We start from the raw sequence: 7500 nt of genomic DNA, 5'->3' as shown, positions 1-7500 counted from the left end.
ACGGCCACGCTCGGATGGTGTTTGTTACGTGCCCTCAGCACGGAGGCCAGTCATTGCGGTACTGGCTACGGTCACGTTCGGATGGTTTTCTTATGTGCCACCGAAACATATAAGAGATGACCATAATAGGATATCTGACTCACTAGAAAGAACAGTCAAACTCCAAACCACTAATAGTTGTAATTCTGAAAGGGAATGAGAAATAAAAACGTTTACCCTATCTTTCCTGGACTATGCATAGTTTCGGCAATCTTTTGTAAATAAAATAAAATGATTTTAAGTTACAATTGGCATTGCCATCTTTAGCTTTTTTGCTACCCTTAGATTTATGAATTATATATATATATATATATATATATGTACACACACACACACATACACATGATAGGTCTTGAACCAAATTTTCATTCATAAGGCACTGGTCAATTCAACTGGTCAAACCATGTTGATGGACATTTATCAATAGTGCTGTGCAGTGAGATTGAACCTGACGACATAGGGAAGTTATGGGGCATGAGGAAAATAATGGTGATATCAGTGGTAATTGGACTATTAGGAGCAGTTTCCAAGAGCTTTGAAAAGCATATTAAAAACATTGGAGCTGCTGTCAGGTTTGAAGTGACCCAGAAGACAGCAATGTTGGGTACAGCTCACATCCTAAGGAAAGTATTGACCCTTCGAGTCACAGGAGAAGGCACTACCTGAAACCTTTGGTGATTTGTCATTGCCTGCTTTCAAGTAAAGAACAACCAGTAATTAAGAACAATCCAACCCATGCTAGCATGGAAAACGGATGCTAAACGATGATGATGATGATGATGATGAATCCGAGAGTCTTTCAGAATAATAATAATAATAATAATAATAATAATAATAACAAAAGATTATTATTATTACTGAATAATAATAATAATAATAATAATAATAATAATAATAATAATAATAACGAAAGATTATTATTATTACTGAATAATAATAATAATAATAATAATAATAATAATAATGATAATAATAATAATAATTTTTTTTTCTGCTATAGGTACATGGCCTGAAATTTTTGGGGAAGGAACTAGTCGATTACATCGACCCCAGTGTGTAAAAAGTACTTATTTTAGCAACCCCAAAAGGATGAAAGGCAAAGTCGACCTCGGCAGAATTTCAACTCAGAACGTAGCGAAAGGCGAAATACTGCTAAGCATTTCGTTCTGCATGCTTATGATTCCGCCATTTCATTGCTTTTATATGATAATATAAAAGTTTTGAAATTCTGCTAGTTGATTACAGTGACACTAGTGCTTAGCTGGTATTTATTTTATTGACTCTGAAAGGGTAAAAGGCAAAGATGACCTTGGCAGTATTTGAACTCAGAACATAAAGCTGGGAGAAATACTGCTAAGCATTTTGTCTGATGTGCTAATGATTTTCTCAGATTGCTGCCCTAATAATAATAAATGTCACGGAGTCAAAATGTGGAGAAACAATTCTGATGAACAGTATACTCTCAAAAAAAAAAAAGAAAAAAGGCTTCAAAGTTACCTCCTCTGCTATGCGATACCAGTCCATGTTGACAGTACCCCTTCAATCTTCACATTCTATCAACTCAAGGTATTTACCATGAAGTGACTTAGCCATGAACTTTCTTTCACTACTTATCCAATGTCCCCACTGCCAATCACCTCACTAATCAATCATAACCTTTAATTCTAACACTTTTCCTACTGTTAATACCAATAAGTTCTAAATCCTATCACATTCTTGGATCAATAAAAATTTTCAAAGCAATGTCCAAAGAATTTAACAATTTGGTGTTTTTAAAAGGCACAAAAAAATGTAAAAGCTTCATATTTTTGAGAACTAGACGCTCACATTCATCTACTTCTGAACATATCCCAAACCTCAGGAATATTTTATTTTGTTAACTCATTTTATAACATTAAAATGCGAGACTGCTTATGATAAAGTCATGAGTTCAAACTTTGTGATGAATATTGTATAGTACAGTGGTTTTCAACCAGGGTTCCGCCAGTACAGTCCAGGGGTTCCGCAAGAAGTTACAAAAATGCTAAAATCGACAGTAATTTTTCATTCTCCTGTGCAGATATGTGTGCATAAGACAATTAAATTATTGCACAGGGGTTCCTCGACCCAGTGAAATGTTTTTGTTGGGGTTCCGCTCCAGCAAAAAGGTTGAAAAGCACTGGCATAGTACCTTGGGTATTAGTATATCATTGTGTGTCTTTAGTCTGTCCAGCTGAAAATAAATGATTCCATCATCATAGTTGAAGAGTTAAGAAACATTTACTTCAACACTTCCTATATAAATATTCAAATATGGTGCAGGAGTGGCTGTGTGGTAAGTAGCTTGCTAACCAACCACATGGTTCTGGGTTCAGTCCCACTGCGTGGCATCTTGGGTAAGTGTCTTCTACTATAGCCCCGGGCTGACCAATGCCTTGTGAGTGGATTTGGTAGATGGAAACTGAAAGAAGCCTGTCGTATATATGTATATATATATATATATATATATAATATATATATATATATATATATATATATATATATATATGTATGTGTGTGTGTTTGTGTGTCTGTGTTTGTCCCCCCAGCATAGCTCAACAACCGATGCTGGTGTGTTTACGTCCCCATCACTTAGCGGTTCGGCAAAAGAGACCGATAGAATAAGTACTGGGCTTACAAAGAATAAGTCCCGGGGTCGATTTGCTCGACTAAAGGCGGTGCTCCAGCATGGCCGCAGTCAAATGCCTGAAACAAGTAAAAGAATAAAAAACTTTGCAGGGTGGGAGCAGATCACACAAACACACAAAAAGAAAATGTAAATATAAATGTAAAACAGAGACAAGTATAAAGATCTGACTTGACCAAACATGTACATTAGAAGCTCAAATCATTCAGCATTTTACAAAACTCAAAATCAGGCTAAACTGTGATCCTGTGTGTTATTAATCAATAACCACACAGGTATTTTCTTCTCCACTAGCAGCAAAGCAGCTCAAACAGCTATTAAACCTTACGTTTCCTCGCATTTCAAATGTTAAAAGACCAGCTCACTGTAGTTGTTCAAATGTGTTCTATCAAATAATAATAATAACAACAACAACAACAGCAGCAGCAAAACCTTGCATATCTTAAACTCAAGTTGTTTCTATCTAATATGCAATAAACCTGACATTACACATTCAGCTGTGTTTTTTTGTGTTGCCAATAAACGTTACATTGATACGGTAACAAGAGGAAAACAACAAACCTCAGAAATATTCATTGCTTGATCCGGCAATCTTCATTCCATCCAGCTGTCCAGACTTCAAGTTTGCCTGGTATATCATCCATCCATCCATCCAGTGGACCGAGGGAGTCAAAGAGAGAAAGAGAGAGAGCAACAGCTACAGGCACGTCCCTTTCACACTGAACCTTGAATCTTTTGTGTTTTGATTCAACTGTATCATGTTGCTACGACACTGCAGTTGTTGTTGTTGTTGCTGTTGTTGTTGTTGTACAGCTGCCTTGCTTGCTACTATATTGCATTGCCATTGTTCTTGTACAAATACAGCCTACAGTTAGACTGCACTAGTATTAAATGTTGCTGCTATTGTTGTAACTAGTTCACTGCTGCTGCTGCTGCTATTGACATTCCTGTTGTTGTTGTTGTTGTTAGCTCATTGTTGCTGCTGCTGCTGCTACTACTACTACTACTACTACTACGGCTGTTCTTATTGTTGTAGCTTTTCACTGCGACTACTACGGCTGTCCTCGTCGTTTTTGTTGTTGTTGTAGCTATGATTGCCTTTGTTGTTGTAGTCACCTCACAGCGACTACTGCCACGGCTGTTGTTGTTATTGCAGCTATAAGCTATCTTTGTTGTTGTAGCTGGTTCACTGCTACTACCACTACCACCACCACCACTACTACTACTACTGCTGCTACTACTACTACTACTACCACCACTACTACTACTACTACTACCACCACCACCACTACTACAACTACTACTGCTGCTACTATGACAGCCTTTGTTGTTGCTGTAGCTATGGCTGTCTTTCTTGTTGTTGTTGTTGTTGCGATATCTGGTTCACTGCTACTACTACTACTACTGCTGCTGTTATTGTAGCCATGGTGGACTTTGTTGCTGTTGCTAGTCCACTGGTGTTGTTGTTGTTGTCGTTGTTGTTATTACAGCCACTTCACTGCTGCTGCTGTTTGGTATGGCTGGTCCACTACTAAGATTGTTGTTGTCGTCGTTGTTGTTGTTGTAGTTGTAGTTAGATCACTGCTTTTGTTCTTGTACAACAATAAACATTCAATGGTTATTGTTACAACTACATCTCCTAGTTTTATTGCTTAGCTTTTTTTTTGGCGGCGGCGGGGTGGGGGCAGCAGTAGTGGTGGTGGTGGTGGTGGTAGTAGTGTTAGTAGTGGTGGTGGTGGTAGTAGTGGTAGTAGTGGTGGTGGTGGTAGTAGTAGTGGTGGTGGTGGTAGTAGTGGTGGTGGTAGTTGGGGTGGCGACAGTGGTAGTGATGGTGGTAGTTATAGTGGTGGCGACAGTGGTGGTGGTGGTAGTAGTGGTGGTGGTAGTAATAGTAGTAGTAGTGGTGGTGGTAGTAGTAGTGGTAGTGGTGGTAGTAGCGGTGGTGGTGGTGGTGGTGGTGGTGGTGGTAGTTGTTGTTCTTGTAACCAGTTCACTGCTACAGCTGCTGCTGCCGCTGCTGTTGTTGCACCAGTTAACTGCTGCAGTTGTTGTTGCTGTTGTTGTTGTCGTCGTTCTTGTAGACAGAGCCCTCTGCCATTGTTCTTGTACAACTACATCATTTGCTGGGCTAACATTGTTGCTGTTATTGTTATTGTTGTTATTGCAGCTCATGTTACTCACCACCAGCGGCATCAGCAGCAGCTGGTGAGTAACAGTTCATCGCTGCTACCATTGTTCTTGTACAACTACAGCTTCTGTTACCATCATTATTATCACCATCATTATTATCATCATCATCATTATTATTATCATTATTGTTGTTGTTGTTGTTGTTGTCCTGTTGTTTAGTACAAATGAACTGATGTTGCTATTGCTGTTGTAAATGTTGTTGAGGTTATTACTATTAATGTTTGTTGTTGTTGCTATAATGTAGATAATGTGTCAATTGCAACTGTTGTTGTTGTTGTTGTTATGGTACTGAAGTTAGCATTACTGTCTGTCATTGCTGTTGTTGTTGTTCCACCAAATCTAGCAAAGTTTTGTTGTTGCAATTGTTAACTGTTGATGCCTGCAAAACAGAAATCCGACCACTCCCTAAACTTAATTATGCTAATCAATTTTGTGTAATGAATTCTTAATTTCTGGAAATTTCTCCCCTTTTTCTTCGTGTCACTAACAATTGCTGTTTGGTTCTATTTTTCTAACCTTTTTTCTTTTTTTTTTTAGGCATTTGGCCTACTGGTTTGGTTAGAAGGTTCGGGTTGGGCTCACAATTGTTAAGTCATGGGTCCAGTTCTGAAGACGCTCGACCTTTATTCTCTAGAAAAACACTGTCGCCGTGGTGATCTCATTCTTGCTCACAACATCATAAGCGGAAAGTGTAACCTCTCGAAAGAGCTGTTTTTCACTCCTGCTCCAGAGCGCCGGCTGCGGGGTCACTCCGAAAAGCTCTATCTGCGACGATTTCATCTCAATCGAAGGAGAGGAGCTTTCTCCGTCCGGGTTGCGGATCCGTGGAATAAGCTGCCGGACGAGATAGTGAAGATGCCGACGACCGCTCGGTTCAAAGTCTCCCTTGACCACAAGTGGACTGAACTCTTTACATGAACACCACCCTGTACATCACTCCATGTCCCCCTACATGGCCTTGCTTTTTGCTTTTTGAGCCAAAAAATTAACTAACTAACTAACTTCCTATTTGATGGTTCAATCCACTCAGCTAAAAATTAGAAACCAGTGACAGCTGGCACCAATGTTCATCTGAGAAAGATTGATATCCCATTCTGTGGAAGAAAGGAGTCTTGTATACTCCAAATTGCTTAAATGCTTTACCTTTTTAACCTGGCTGTAACCAGCCCAAATATTCTACCTGTTTTATATTCAAATTGGCCAGATCCAAGCTTTCACACTTGCCCTACAGTATCATTCTAAAAATAAACAATCTCATCATGAAAATCTTGAAGCTATGAGATAATCATGATTAATTCGAAACAACGTGGATAAATAAGCATTACATTTGACAGAGTAATCTGACTGCTAAAGGCTTAGACCTGTACAAGCTGTGCCCAAATGAGCTTGTAAGCTCAAGTCAGACAGCAGTTGATTGGTAATTGTTGGAGTACATCATTCAGTAAGTCAACGCTTTAACTTGCCTAAAGTTATATAGGCATCAAATTGGCTGAAGGATCTTTTCGGTTTGAATGGCAGTTTCTTCTAGCAGTGTCATATGAAATTGTCACCCATAATTATGACCCTAGTATCGATCTATTGCATTTCAATCTGTTTTAGGGTTAGGGTTAGAGTTAGGGTTAGGGCTAGGGATGGGGGGAAGGGTATCTATTTTTCTTCAGAAATGTAAATAAACCCAATCTGTTTCTTAAATGAGGGACATATTCATACGGCACAGAATGTTTTCACCTCAATAGACGTCATTGATTGGTTGGAATTGCAGGAATTGAAGAAAAAAAACAACAAATATCTTACAAACTATAGAAATTTTCTCAATAAGGCCAAGAGAAAAAGATGTTTTATAAATACATTCTACCAGTATACGAAGTTTAAAAGTATTTAGTTACGTGGAAATTATTTTAAAAAACTGCTGGTCAAGCCGGAAAGATCCTGGCGGAGTTGTTCAAGTGTTAGTTAGACTGCTTTGTAATATTTGTTCTGACAATTGGCATCCTGAGTTCAAGTTTCTCTGAAGTCATCTTGCTGTTCATACTTTCAGATTCAACAAGAAGGGACCAATCTAAGGCTTTGGATTGAAAGAACTGTAAGAATGTTGGAGTGGATACCTTGCAGTATATATTCCAGCTCTTTGCACTCTGAGTTCAAATCCTTCTGTGGCTTACTTGAGTGGTAAGATTAATCTGTTGCTTAGTTTAATACGACAATCTAGCATTTTGGATACATATGACAAAGTCCATTTTGCTGCAAACATTGAGGCCAGGTCACCAGTTAGAGGATACTTTCCTTCCTCCATCCCTCCCTCTAGTCTTGGAGGCTGTGTGAAGGGCCAGCTTCCTCACCTGACTAAAATGATAAATGGTATTGAGCAACTTGAGTTATTTCCCTTAGTTCATATCTTTTCGTTTACTTTTAACTTATTTCAGTCATTTGTCTGTGCCCATGCTGGGGCACCACCTTGAAGGGTTTTTAGTCAGACAAATCGCCCCCAGGATTTATTATTGTTAAGTCATGGGTCCAGTTCTCAAAGCCTGATACTTCTTCTATCAGTCTCTTTTGCCAAACCGCTAAGTTACAGGGACGCAGTAACACCAACACTGGTTGTCAAT

The 7500-nt window shown here is 38.8% G+C and overlaps 1 protein-coding gene across 2 annotated transcripts in view; it reads right to left on the bottom strand.

Annotated features, from left to right (window-relative positions):
- LOC115221376 (zinc finger protein OZF-like) overlaps positions 1-7500 on the bottom strand; it is a 59272-nt gene that overhangs the window by 26633 nt on the left and 25139 nt on the right. Inside the window, exon 1 of one of the 2 annotated variants that reach the window (XM_029791553.2) lies at positions 3266-3889. The exons of the other annotated variant lie outside the window; for it this stretch is intronic. The gene's annotated coding sequence lies outside the window, so the exon portion shown is untranslated. Of the gene's footprint in view, positions 1-3265; positions 3890-7500 lie in introns of those variants that run through there. 2 annotated transcript variants of the gene reach the window in all.

The sequence above is a fragment of the Octopus sinensis genome, linkage group LG18, assembly GCF_006345805.1.
Source record: "Octopus sinensis linkage group LG18, ASM634580v1, whole genome shotgun sequence".
NCBI lineage: Eukaryota > Metazoa > Mollusca > Cephalopoda > Octopoda > Octopodidae > Octopus > Octopus sinensis.
The sequence above is the reverse complement of the archived record's forward strand: the minus strand, read 5'-3'. Positions and strand labels throughout refer to the sequence as shown.